Source organism: Chrysochloris asiatica, unplaced genomic scaffold, assembly GCF_000296735.1.
Source record: "Chrysochloris asiatica unplaced genomic scaffold, ChrAsi1.0 scaffold00015, whole genome shotgun sequence".
NCBI classification, from domain to species: Eukaryota; Metazoa; Chordata; class Mammalia; order Afrosoricida; family Chrysochloridae; genus Chrysochloris; species Chrysochloris asiatica.
In genome coordinates this window covers 11,566,563-11,580,525 of record NW_006408533.1, presented here as the reverse complement: position 1 = coordinate 11,580,525, position 13,963 = coordinate 11,566,563, and positions in this window count along the sequence as shown.

The window sequence follows — 13,963 nt, the reverse complement described above, 5'->3', positions numbered from 1 at the left end:
TTTATTTTGGTGTTGATAATTTTTTAAAAAATCGACTCTTGGTGTGACATGGTAGGATCAGTACTGGATTGTGACCCACAAGGCTGGCAGCTCAAACTGGCTACCTGCTCCTTAGAAATCTTGTACAGGGTCTCTATGAGTTACAACTGACTCGACAGCACCTAATAACAACAACAATTTGAAAATATATCTTTACAAATCAAATTCATTTTCCTTTCTTCACAAATAGTAATATTGTTTAGAAGGAAAGCTTGTAGGATACTAATGGTAACATTAGAATGTGACCAAGAAGTCAGCCACATAGTCACCCAATGAGACTTACTAATTACTCTAGTTGGCTTGAGTTTCCCCTCGGAAGGGTTTACATCTCAGTATTCCAAGGTCAATTAATTTTTGTCCTTATATTGTACACAGATTCTTTTTCTTGATGATGAGTTCTCAATAATCAAGTTAAAGATGATGCTTAAAGTAAAATATCATTTATTAATTTGCAGTAAGAAATAACTCCCCATTGGAGATAACTGTGAAGTTTATATTCCCTCTTTAAAAGCAAAGCAAAACAAAAATTCCCTCCACTGTCCTAGCAATCAAGGTATCATTCCTAAAATTGTTAAATGATGATGACTAGAGAACAAAGATGGGTAGATATTTTGAACGTTCTTCTTCTAACTTGCAGAGGTATCAGGAAGATATTCTTGCCCCATAAGAAGTAGCACTTTGATTTACTATCCCAGGGAACAGCATGTTTGAAAGTCCAGAACCTTTGTATATATTTGATTTATCTATCAGGTGATCTTTTATATATTGTCTATGCACCAATCTAACAGAGTTATGGGAATACTTTTGTATTGCTGCTAGCATCTTTATCATGTTAAACATCCTTGTTTTAATTTTAGAGTTCTTTTTTAGTCTTAGAATATTTTAAATACTTAGAAAAATGTATATTTTTTCTTTGCAAATAAACATTTCCCTTTATTTTGTCCTTTACTTCTAACTACATTCAGTGTTGTTCAGTGCTGTTGAGTCAGTTCAGATTCATAGTGATCCTTTATAGGGCTTTCAAGGAACAACTTATGGTTTTGAACCACCAATCTTGTGATTAGCAGTGCTTATCCTACAGTGCCACTCCAGGACTCCCACTAGTCAAGAAAAAATTATTACATCTCCAATCTTTTCCCACAACATACTGAAGGCAACTAATCGAGATATTTTACAACCTAACAAAATTAAATTATGACCTACTCCTTACTTTTTGATGATCTTGTTAATGACATTTCACATTTAAGATAATAGTAAGAAAACTACTATCTGACTATTTTGTGCATGAAGGATGCATGTCTGGCAGTAATGAATGTCAAGATGTGAGATGAAAGTAAGTGTGCCTGTGATTGATAAGGTTATATATCAACTTTGTAGAACCATGATTCTCAGTAATTTAGCAGTTATGTAATGATGAAATTCAGCAATAATATAATGATATACCATATAACAAGGAGCTCTGGTAGTGTAGTGGTTACAAATCGGGCTGTGAACCTCAAGGTCAGCAGTTTGAAACTACCAGCTGTTCCAAGGAAGAAAGATGAAGCTTTCTGCTCCCGTAAAGATTTACAGCCTCGGAACCCTGTACAGGGTAGCTATGAGTCGGAATGGACTCCACGGCACATCACCACCACCACCACATACCGTATAACAGTACCATAGACTGCCAGAAGAACAAACTAATCTGTTTTGGAAGTTGCACAGTTAGAATAATCCTTAAGAAGCCAGGATGGTGAGACTTCATCTCTTGTGCATTAGAAATGTTATCAAGAGGGAATAGTCTATGGAGAAGGACGTCATGCTTGATAAAGTGGAGGGTCAGTCAGTAAAAAAGAGAATGCCCTCCAATGAGATGGATTGACACTGTAGTAGCAGCAAGGTATTCAAGTGTACAACACTTTTGAGGCAGTGTTTCATTCTGTTGTACTTAGGGTCACTATGAGTTGGAATCAACATGATAGTACCTAACAACAACAGTAATGGTGACATTTCACATTTATGTAATCATGTAGGTATCCTTCATTTCATGATCTGATGTGCTCATCCTCCATTTTTTATTTCCAGCAGCTCTTCAACTATCCCTTCTATAGACTTTGGTGATTCTTCTTGTTCTGGAATGCCAATAATTCTTAGGTTATTCCTCTTCATGTTGTCCCACATAAATCTTAAACTTTCTTCAGATTTTTAATCCATATTTCTGCTTGCTCTTTTATTTTAGCAGTATTGAGAGATTTGTCTTCCAGCTAACTGGTTCTGGCTTCCATCTTTTCGTCCTCTTTTTTGCCTTTTCAGTGTATTTTCTGTTCCTGATATTTTATTATTAATCATTTGGACCTCTTTTTGCAGGTTTTGAATAGTTTACAATACTGTATCTATCTTATTTGATTGTTCCTGTAGTGCTTTCCTGACTTTTTCCTTATTTTTCTCAAACCCTCTGTGAAATGTTTGAATGTACTTCAATATCATTTTCCTGAATTCCTTCTCAGGCAGCTCCAAAGCCTGCCATTCTTCCAGTGTGAAGTATAGGTGTACCTTCTAGCTCATTTGTGTCAGTTATTCTCTCTTGTTTCTGGACATGTGCCAAAATGGTCAGTCGTTTCTTGGGCATCTTCAATAATTAGATAGATAAATGTATGTTGATATGTTATTGAGTTTTCTGATTGCCTTCAGGTAGATGTGATCATGAGATGGTCTTCCCTTTTCATTTTTCTCATTACTCAACTCAGAGTAACTAGAGCAGGTTTTGGCTATCTATCTGGTGTGCAGTAGTTGGTATTTGCTCTTGCCTGGATGGTGGGATTTTACAGGGTGTGATTGCAGCTTGGCTATATGACCACAATTGCTATCTCTTCTTGGGTAACGTAAGGGGAGAAAGAAACCCCTGAAGGTAAAAGGGGGACCCAAAACAAAACAACAGCAACAAAAAAACACAAACAAACAAAACTGATTTTGTACTACAGTCTACAATCACATAAAAGAAAAGAAGAGAAAAATAAAATCTGTAGTAAAACATGATAGGACTTTAATGGCCCTTTCTCGGATGGCTCAGGACATTCTGGGAGACTATTCTGTTTTAAGCAGTTCCTGTTGACTCTTCTTACTTCCTCAATTCTTGGTCCAAAGGTCTTTGCTGAGCAGATCCATTTGTATGTGTAGTAGAACCCTCTGAAGGTGGGGGGGGGGGGGGGGTGTCCACTCGCTCAGGAACCCCCTCTAGTTGTCAGAGTAGAGGTGCACGGACAGCGAGATGAATGAACAGAGGGAGAAAAATGTCTTCACCTTTATCTCTGATGATTGGTCAGACCTCTGCAGTGGGAGTGCTCCTCTGAACCTTCACCCACTCTTTCAAGCCCAAGATGGCAGCTCTGTGAGTAGCTGGGTACTGCGAATCAGAAAGTGCCATGTTTCTTGCTTCTGCTACAAACTACACTGGCTGTAAGCCTTTGGACTGTCTAAATATTCCTTTATATGTAGTTCAGAGTTCTGGGACCATCCCCTGAACCTGCTTCATCTGGTAGTCTGTGTTGTTGCTGGTGGAGGTCTGCATCACACTTCTCCCTAATCCACCATTAAGCACGGTATCCTCTATTTTTGTACATCAGTTTTCACATAATGGTCTGGTCTTCAGGACTAACCATGTTGATAAGTGAGGAATGAGTTCATTGTCTCTTAGTTTAAAGAGGCTTCATAATGTAGAAGAGCAATTCAGAAAAAGCACTTCTATTAACAATGGGATGTTTTTATTTATGTGCTCAACAAAGAATTGTCTGCTGTCACTCTGAAGAGCTCTGTGCATCATACATTAATTTAAATTTTGTTATTTAATATTGCGTCCATAGTCAAATAATGATTATATATGTACAAACACATATAGAACCTTTTAAAATAAACTAGGTACAAGAACTTGTCTAGGAAATTAAGTGAATCAGCCTGATGCTAGCAATAAGCTATTAAAATGCTGGGTATATGTCTACAAAAAATGACTTTAATTGACTCATAACCTTTCTTTCTAGCTGTAAATATGTATCAAGACCAATTATCAATTAGTGTCACTCCTAGTTTGTAACAGTAAAACCAAATCATATATTATAGGAGAATGATTATATGTTGAGACACTACATGGGGCAAGCATCCAATTAATAAAAATAATACAGAACCATGAAGCTACCAATTAATAAGAAGAGAATGTGAAGATTTTTCTATGTAATAACACTGGGTTTTGTTACCTAGTCTATCAGTATATGAGTTTATGATTTTCTCTTCTACATAGGAAAATTTTCAAGAAAGGCCAATAAAATAAAAACATTGTGAGAGCTATTGAGCATTCCAATGGTTTGAAAGAACTTGTTTGTCCCATTTTACTATTTTGCATTGATCATTTCAATGCTTCCTCACTTGATTTCCAATTATCAGCTTCTTTTCTTCACACAAGGACTTTCCATGGTGTCATAGAATTTCTGTCAGTGTCATAGAATTAACTGTACTTGAGGCAGTCCTTAATTAATGGTACAAAACCAAAATGAAACCTCTTGCTATCAAGTCAATTCTGATGCATAGTGAGTGACCCTATAGGACAGAATAGAACTGCCCCATAGGGTTTCCAAGCTTTAATTTTTATGGAAGCAGACTACTATATCTTTCCTCCACAGAGAGGCTATGAACAACCAACATTAACAGTTAACAGTCGAATGTTTACCCATTGTACCAGTAGGGTTTCTTAACTGATGGTAGCTGGTGTATAAATAATGCTATATCCCTTGTTTTTTGGATAGACTAAATCTGAAGTGAATGTAATACATTATACATTTTCCAAGAGGACTGAGCTTCAATTTTCCTTATTGTTAACTGGTATGAAATAGTAATCTAGCATACTGAGACAAGAAATATACTGGAGAACTAGGTAGGATTGTAGTAAAACATTTGAAGCTAGCTTGAGATTTGAAATTGAGAATTTAAAGTGAAAAAAGCCAACTCAGTCGAACAATTATTCAGCTGTTTTAGTGCAGACAGAGAGAAGGACGGTGAAAGGTTTGAAGTATGAGGGAAGGAGAGTAGGACAAGAGAATGGGAAGCATTCACAAAGAAATAGCTGCAGTGCTGGATTCATTAAGCTGAAATAGATAAGGAGAGAAATGAAGCCAGCAAGAGGTAGGTGGACAGTGGAAATGGCTTGAAAGTCTTGATCAAGTGGAGGCACTGCAGCAGTCAGGACACTTGAGCAAGGCAGCTAGAAGAATGTATTACAAAGTGTGAAGATTGAAATGGAGCTATCCAAGATACTATGGTGCTGCTTTGTGGCTGAGATGGAGTAGAGAAAATGATGGTTTAGAAACTGAAAATCCACAAATTATCATGTGGTTGATCCATGTAGTGTTTCCATTACTGTAAACACACTCCGGAGTTGCAGAAGATGGCTATGAGCCATTATACAAAAATTTAAGTGTAATTAAGCTTTCATCAAGTCAGCCTAACTCATCGCTTCCAATCATGCACAATGGGATAGGACCATTGTGATCTACAGAATGTTTAATGGCAGATTATTTAGAAGGCAGATTGCCACACTTTTCTTCTTAATACATCTTAGTCTGGAAGCATCCCTGAAACTTGATCAGCATCATAGCAACACACAATGAAGTACATTGGCTGGGAATCGAACATAGATCTCCCACGTGGAAGGCAACACATAGCATAACATGAAGAAGGGGAATATACACAGATCACATGAGTTACAAGGGAGAAAGTTGTTGTGCAAGACAAATGTGATAATGGTCTGGAAGTGACCCACAAATGTAATATGATTTTTCAAACAAATATGAAAAATGACTTGTTCAAAGAAATGTAATGCTAATGAAAAAACAACTCTAACATATTAAATTATGAAAGGGAGAAAAGAAAAGCATAAAAATGCTAAAAGTATCAAATGAAAGTTAAAAACACAAGCTATTTATGTTCATTTGTGCAAGGCTAGCCACCTGGCCAAAGCTTTAAGCTGTCATCTCTAAGCAGTACTCTGGGAAACTGGCACTTCAGCAAAACTCAAAACAAAACAAAAGCTTGAAATAGAAGAAAATGGAGAACTAAAATATATTTCAACCCTGTGAATATGAAAATAAATATTACCATCTCTGCATGAGATAATAAATAAAACTAGATTTGATAACTTCTAAATATTTCTAGCAGTCTAAAAACTTTTTCCCAAGACAGTTCAGAAAAGATGATCAAGATAAAATACAAAGGAGTAGATTTAACCAGGGATGCAAAGTAATTATACAGGGAAAATTGTAAAACACTATTGTAAGAAACAAAATCAGATTTGCATAAATGGAAAATCATGCCGTGCTACGGATTAAAAAATTCAACATTGTGAAAGTCTCATTACTATCCAAAGTGATCTAGAAATAATGAATCCAGATCCAAATCCCAACAACATTTTAAAAAATGAAATTGAAAAAACTAATCTCTAACTTTACTTTGTAAGGAAAAAGGCCTTAAATAACTAAAGCATTATTAAAGAAAAACAAAGTAGGAGACTTCACACTTCCTGATCTCAGAATTTGCAATATAGTCTGTAACTATGCAGAAAACAGTAAATGCTGTTGAGGTTGTGGGAGAATTTGGAACTTATATACTAATGTTGGATTCCTGGTGTGGTGCTGTGGGTTATTGTGCTGGACTGCAAGTTTGGTTTGAACCACAAGGTCGGTTTGAACTATAAAGTTGGCAGTTCAAGTTTACCAGACACTTCCTTGGAAATCCTATACAGATCACTAGGAGTTGGAACCAACTTCATGGCATTTAAAAAAAAAAAAAAAAGTAATTTTGAGGTTGTAAAATGGTGAAACTACCATGGAAAATGGTACGGCACTCCCTCAAGAACTAGAACTAGAAATATATGATCCAGCAATCCTACTCCAAGAAATACATTCTCAAGAAATAAGAATAGTGATGTGAGTAGACATATGCAACGCTATAGCCATTGAAGCATTATTCACAAATAGTAAAAATATGGAAGCAACCAAAGTGCCCATTAATGGATGACTGGATACAAAAATAATGTGATGCTTACATACAATGAAATACTATATAACAATAAGGAATAATGATGAATTTGTGAAATATTACATAGATGGATCTGAAGGACATTATGCTGAGTGAAATAAGTCAATCACAAAAGGAGAAAAAATGATGAAGCGGTTAAAAAAATTCAAAAAATAGGTTTGCTCACAGAAAGCAATGTTTTGTGATGGTTACCAGGAATACTAGAAGCAGATGGTTACTTACTAGAGAGTAGACATGTATTAATTCTGGTTAAGGAAAAAGCAATATACAATATGGAGAAAGTCAGCACAATGTAATCAAGGTAAATGAAGACATTGAGAAATAAACAAGAATAAAGTACAATAGTCTATGGATTGACACTGTGGCAATAACAATGAGCTCAAACAGCAATGATTGTGAGGATGGCACAGGAATGAGCAATGTTTCATTCTGTTGTGCATAGGGTTGCTACTAGTTGGAACTGAGTTGATGGTACCTAACAACAATGGTAAATGAAATTCTGAGGACTAAGGAGCACTTGACCCAAGCTACAATATTTTAAAACACCTCATATGCATGTAAAGTTGGACAATGAATAAAGAAGACATCCATTTGATAATGGTGTTGGTGATGAATATTGAATATACCAATGATGGCCAGAAGAACAAACAAATGTGTGTTGGAAGAAGTACAGCCAGAATGCTCCTTAGAAGGAAGGATGTAAAACTTCATCCCTCATACTTTGGACATTATCAGGAAGGTTCAGACCACGGAGAAGGACATCATGCTTAGTAAAAAAGAGGTCAACAAAAAAGGGTCAGTAAGAAAGAGGAAGAACTCCAATGACATGGATTGGCATAGAGGCTGCAATAATAGGTTCAAACATAACATTGTGAGGATGGGACAGGACCCGGCAGTGTTTCATTCTGCTGTACATAGGGTTGCTATGAGAACCCTAACAACAACATACAATTCTGAAACAACAATAATAACAAAATTTCTGAGTGGCTGCACAGGTAGATGGTCATGCTGTGAGGTGTGTGAGACCATCTGGGGTACATGTGTATTCATATATGTTATTGTTATGAAGTGCTGTCAAGTCGGTGCATACCCATAGCAACCCTGTATAGGATTTCCAACCTTGAACCACCGACCTTGAAGTTTAAACAGCTTTGCAGTCTGGCTCATCAAACCACAGTGCCACACCAGGATTTCCATATTCATATATAGATATGCTATTATTGTGTGCCATTGAGTCGGCTCTGACTCATAATGATCCTGTATAGGAATGCTGACCTTGTGGTATCAATCCAATGTTTACCCTACAATGCCACACCAGGGTTCAATATATAGGTAAAGTTGTAAGCATCTGTATATACATATTTGTATGTGATGCAGATATATCATAAAGCACATAAGATACACAGTTATAGACATTTTTTAGACATATTTATACACTTCATGGAAGTGAGTTACTGGTTTTGAAGGATGATATTGTTGTTAAGATTGAAGTTGTCAAGGACTTTATTCTTCTTGGTTCAACTGTCAACACTCATGGAAGCAGCAGTCAAGAAATTAAACGATGTTTTGCATTAGGCAAATCTGCTGCACAAGACCTTTTAAAGTGCTGAAGAGCAAAGATATCAGCTTGAGGACTAAGGTATGCCTGACCTAAGCCATGGTATTTTCATTAGCCTCATATGAATGAGAAAGCTGGGCAGTGAATAAGGAAGACCATAGAAGAATTGATGCTTTTGAGTTATGGTGTTGGAGGGGGATATTGAAACTGCCATGGGCTGCCAAAAGAACCAAAAGATCCGTTTTGGAAGAAGTGCAGCCAGAGTGCTCCTTGGAGGCCAGGATGGCCAAACTTTGTCTCTCATAGTTCAGAAATATTGTCAGGAGGGACCAGTCTCTGGAGAAGGATATCATGTTTGGTAAGGTGAAGCGTTAGAGAAAAAGAGGAAGCCCCCCAGTGAGATGGATTGGCAAAGTGGCAGCATCAATGGACTCAAGCGTGACAACAATTGTGAGATTGGCCCAGGATCGGGCAGTGTTTCGTTCTGTTGTCCATAGGGTTGCTATGAGTCAGTACTGACTTGATCGATGGCACCTAACAACAACAAAATTGTTGTTAAGTGCCATCAAGTTGGTTCTGACGCATAGTCATCCTGCATGGGGTTTCTGAGCAGTGGCTAGTGGGCTTGAACCACTCATTTTTTGGTTAGCAGTCCATTGCTTAACCTACAGTGCCACACCAGGACTCCTGGGCTTGAGGGATGTTTTTATTAAGTGCCATCGAGTTGGTTCCAACTCATAGCCACCCTGCATAGGGTTTCTGAGGAGCAGCTGGTGAGTTTGAATGACCAAACTTGGGGTTCAAACTGACCTTATTGTTAAGTGCTTATCCTACGGCACCACACAAGAACTTTGTGACACCATGGCTTTGAGGATAAAGACCACAATATCAAGGGACATCTAGGTCAACTATCATAACATATACCATAATGTTCTACATCCCAGTTCGATGTGTAGATTCTGAGGTTTAAAATCTTCTGGGCTGTCATCTAAGCTACATCTTCCCTTCTGGAGTAAAGGAGAATGAGGGAAACTAGAGACTCAAGGAAGCCATTAATCTTGTGGACTAATGGCCCACATGAACCACATCCTCCTCTAGCCAGAGATCAGAAAAGTAGAAGCTGCCCAGCTACTACTGTTGACTGTTTTGACCAAGGACACAATAGATAGTCCTGCTAAGAATGGAGAACAAAATTCAAATTCATAGTAAGACCTGGTTACTGGATTGATAGAGACTGAAGTTGGAACCCCTGAGACTATCACCCTAGGAGACCTTTTTAACCTTTTTAGCCACTCCCCAATGTTATTTTTCAGTCAAACAAAGGATTTGTTTATAAAATAAATAATATCTCTCTTGATGAATGTGTTCCTTAGAAGAATCAACTATGTGAGACTAAAGGGACAATATTTGCTCAAAAGCAAAGATGAAAAGGAAAGAAGGGACAGGGAAATTGGAGGGATGGAGACGAGGAAGCCAGGGTTGGAATGGGGAGAGTCTTGACATATTGCAGGTGAAGAATCCAATGTCAATGAATAATTTGTGTATAAACTGTTGAATGGGAAACTAATCTGTAGTGTCAACTTTCACCTAAAATACAATAACATGTGAATAAAGAAGATAATGGAGGCATATTAACAGTTTTATTGTTGTAAACATAACTCTTTGGAAATCACAAACTGACTTAAAGTAGTAAAACGACCAAGCAAGAAAGAACACCCAAGTAATCCAAACATGTTTAGACTGAAACTTGGAGGAGAGAACCATGGTTAAACATCACCAGAACTGAATATTGGAGTTTACAAATGCTTGGAAAACAAACAGCAGAAGAAACATGTTAGACCAGACACAGTTTGAAGATAAAATGTATAATGTTTCAAATAGAACCACATGAGGAGAGTGTAGACATTAAATGATAGACTACTCAATGCTTTAAAGTTATTTGGTGAATAATAAGTTGATACATTCAAGCTTTCACCCTAAAATAAATGGGATAGTCTAGAATTTCAAGACTGTTTATATTTTCTGGGTGTTTGGAGTCTATCATGGACTAGTAGATTCTATTACAATGCAAAACAGAACTTTAAATTACGAGAAATCACAAATAAGTTTGGAATTTACTAAATAAGCATGGAAAAATGTGGTCAAATTATTTTTAAGTTTGTTTTGGGTATCAAAAAACCTTCCCAAATAGCTGTTTCATTTTGGCCTTGTTTGTAACAGACCACTGAACCTCTACTAAAGATTGTTGTTATTGTTAAGTCCCGTCAAGTTGCTAACTCACAGCAACCCTGTATAGAGTTTTTGAAGAGCAACTGGAGAGTTTGAACCCCCGAACTTGGGATTCAAACTGACATGGAGGTCCAGTGCTTACCCTACAGCACCACACCAGGACTCCTCTACTAAAGATAAGGAGCGGCATATGGGTTATACCCTGGCTGACAAGCAAATTTTGGCATAACTTTAGAAATGAATTGTAATAACTAACTGAATTAGATAATAAAAAAAAAAAATCCACTGAACAGAGAGAAAAATGTATGTTTTGAACATCCGTACTAAAATTTCTTTCAGGACATTTCAGTAAATGAAATGTTACTAGAATCTTTATACACAAATGTTGAGCAGGTGTGCAGATGGAGTCATATAAATAATCCAGAGTAGATACTGTTTATGTAATTTTGACTGCAAGTACAGTTGTATCAGACAACATGCATAGATGTTAATAATATGTAGCAAATATAGATAGAACTCAATGTCAAAATTGGCTCAAAATGACATTTTGGTTAATATTAAATTATCAAAAAAGTACCTTATGATGCACAGATTTTTGCCCCTGGGGACTACTTCTTAAAAAATCAGATATTTTTATAAATATTAAACACTTTGTTCTCTAATGATATATACATAAGATAAAATTATTATTTTTTCTTTAGTCCTTCTGTATAAGAGCAAGTTGATGTGAGATTCAGCTTGCAATACAGGTTTGAATTACAGTTATTCACTTAGAAAATAGTTTCCATGTAAATGTTAAGCTTATGGAATGAAGCATATAAGTTAAATTATCAAAGAGAAGAAAGAAATTCTGCCCAAAGACTGTTTATTAAAAAATGTAACATGCCTATTAGAGTGGTTGATGTCTTAACAAGGTAATTTTAAAATTTAGGATTAAATAGCTAGAACATCAGTGTGTAATTCTAAAAATAACAATTTTATTTATAGTATCTTCCTAGAAAGATTGATGATTATTACTGCTATATTTTTCATGTATCTGCCATGATTGTATGTAACTAAAGGATCATAGTGTTGTTGTTGTGAAGTGCCGTCGAGTTGTTCTGACCCATAGCAACCCTGTAGAGGGTTTCCAAGGAGCAGCTGGTGAGCTTGGACCACCAACCTTGCAGTTCAAACGGCTTTGCAGTCTGATACGTTAACCCACAGCATCACACCGGGACTCCAAGGGATCGTAATAGCAGTAGTTATTAGAGATGGTCACTCTGGAATTTGCTGTTAAGTGGCATCGAGTCGGTTCTGACTCATAGTGACCTTGTATAGAGTTTCTGAGGAGCAGCTGATGAGTTTGACCCACGGACCTTGCAGTTCAAATCAATCTTGCAGTCAAGTGCAGTATCCTACAACTCTTTACCAGGACTCTTGCTGTGGAATATGTTAGACCACCTAAAACATATCTTTGGATGGTATATTATCATAAGATTCTGATAATATGCTGTATGGAAGTGACAAGTAGGTTCTCTGTGTTCAGATACCATTCCCTTTAATTAATTAGCTAATGATTTTATTTTTTTTTTTTTTCAAATTCCTGGACATAGACACACTCAAAAACATTTCCATAAATGCCTTTTGACTTTATTTCTGGAGACACTACCCATTACTAATGAAGTCCCAGAATGGGATAAAGATATATTTTTAAAAAGAACTTCCTTTTAATAACTTTATTTACACCTCTGCATTTTTCATTCTTTAGGTTCTCAAAAGTTTACATATCTTACAGAGTTAAAATAAGATGTTTATTGTGGCTTTTAAAATGCTGACCTCATCTGCTATTAAAAAGAGCAAAATATCTCTGGCTAGCTGGCTATATGCCATCGAATTGGCTCTGACTCATAGTGACCCTGTATAGAAACCTGAGACTGTGAATCTTTACAGGAGCAGAAAGCCTCATCTTTTCCATGCAGTGCACCTGGTGGATTTGAACTGCTGACCTTGCTGACAGCAGGTTAACAAGTAACCCATTATGCCATCAGGGCTCCTTAAAATAGCTCTTGATAGAGTAATTCACCTCCAAACACCTCCTTTGATAAATGTTTGAAATTAAATAACTATTTAGATTTTATAACACCCTGGGGAACTTGAGTAATTGGGGGAAAATTCTTAAAAAATTATATTTTATTCACAAATCCAGGGCAAAAGATTTTTTCCTTTCAAATTTTATTTTGTCATATTCAATTTTACTTTAGTGAAACCACCTCATATTTACATCACATTTTCAAAACGAGAGTACATCTTCTATGTGGTAGTAAATATATCTATCTCTATGAATGTCCTTATTCTTTTTAGAGATTTTAATCAGGCAACATTATATAGTAAACATACAGAAATGATATATCATAAATAGGACATTACTGAGCTTTAAAGATAGATAAATACGTCACAATTTAGAAGCTACCTATAAATTGGAGTACATATAAACCAAGTATTATTGACAAATGAAAGCTGGACTATAAAATGTGCAATAGTGAAAAAATTCAGTTATTGGGTGGGATAGACTAAAAAAATGGGTTTTGTTTAGTGCTAGTTTGCTCTTGTAAACACAGTATCTTCAACTCTGCTAAAAACTCCTGGTTGATTTCTCCAAAATGGCAGCTGAGAGTTGTTTATTTATTTTTTAAAAGTACTGAAGTTCAATTAAAACTATTAGTTAGCATGGTATTACTTTACCAAACCATTATTTTCTAACTTTCCCCATTAAACATTTTCTACAAACATTTTTCAGATCCTCTACAAAAACCCCTCAAAGTTTATTTATACTGCAAGCTTGCTTTCATAGCTTAGCTTAAATAAATCATTTGAACTTAAAAGACATGTAATATAGAGCTGGGTACTTAACTAAAACCACAATCTGAAAATACAGTGCAGTGCCCCTCTGCTTAGCAGGAAGGTAGATTGCCACTAGTGACGACAACCATGTCCAGTGAGAAGGACGCATAGCAGGCTTTTCTTTATTAGATCAGAGCTACTGCTAAAGGAATAAATGAATGTGATATCCTGCAGCCTCACAAGAATGCAGTATTC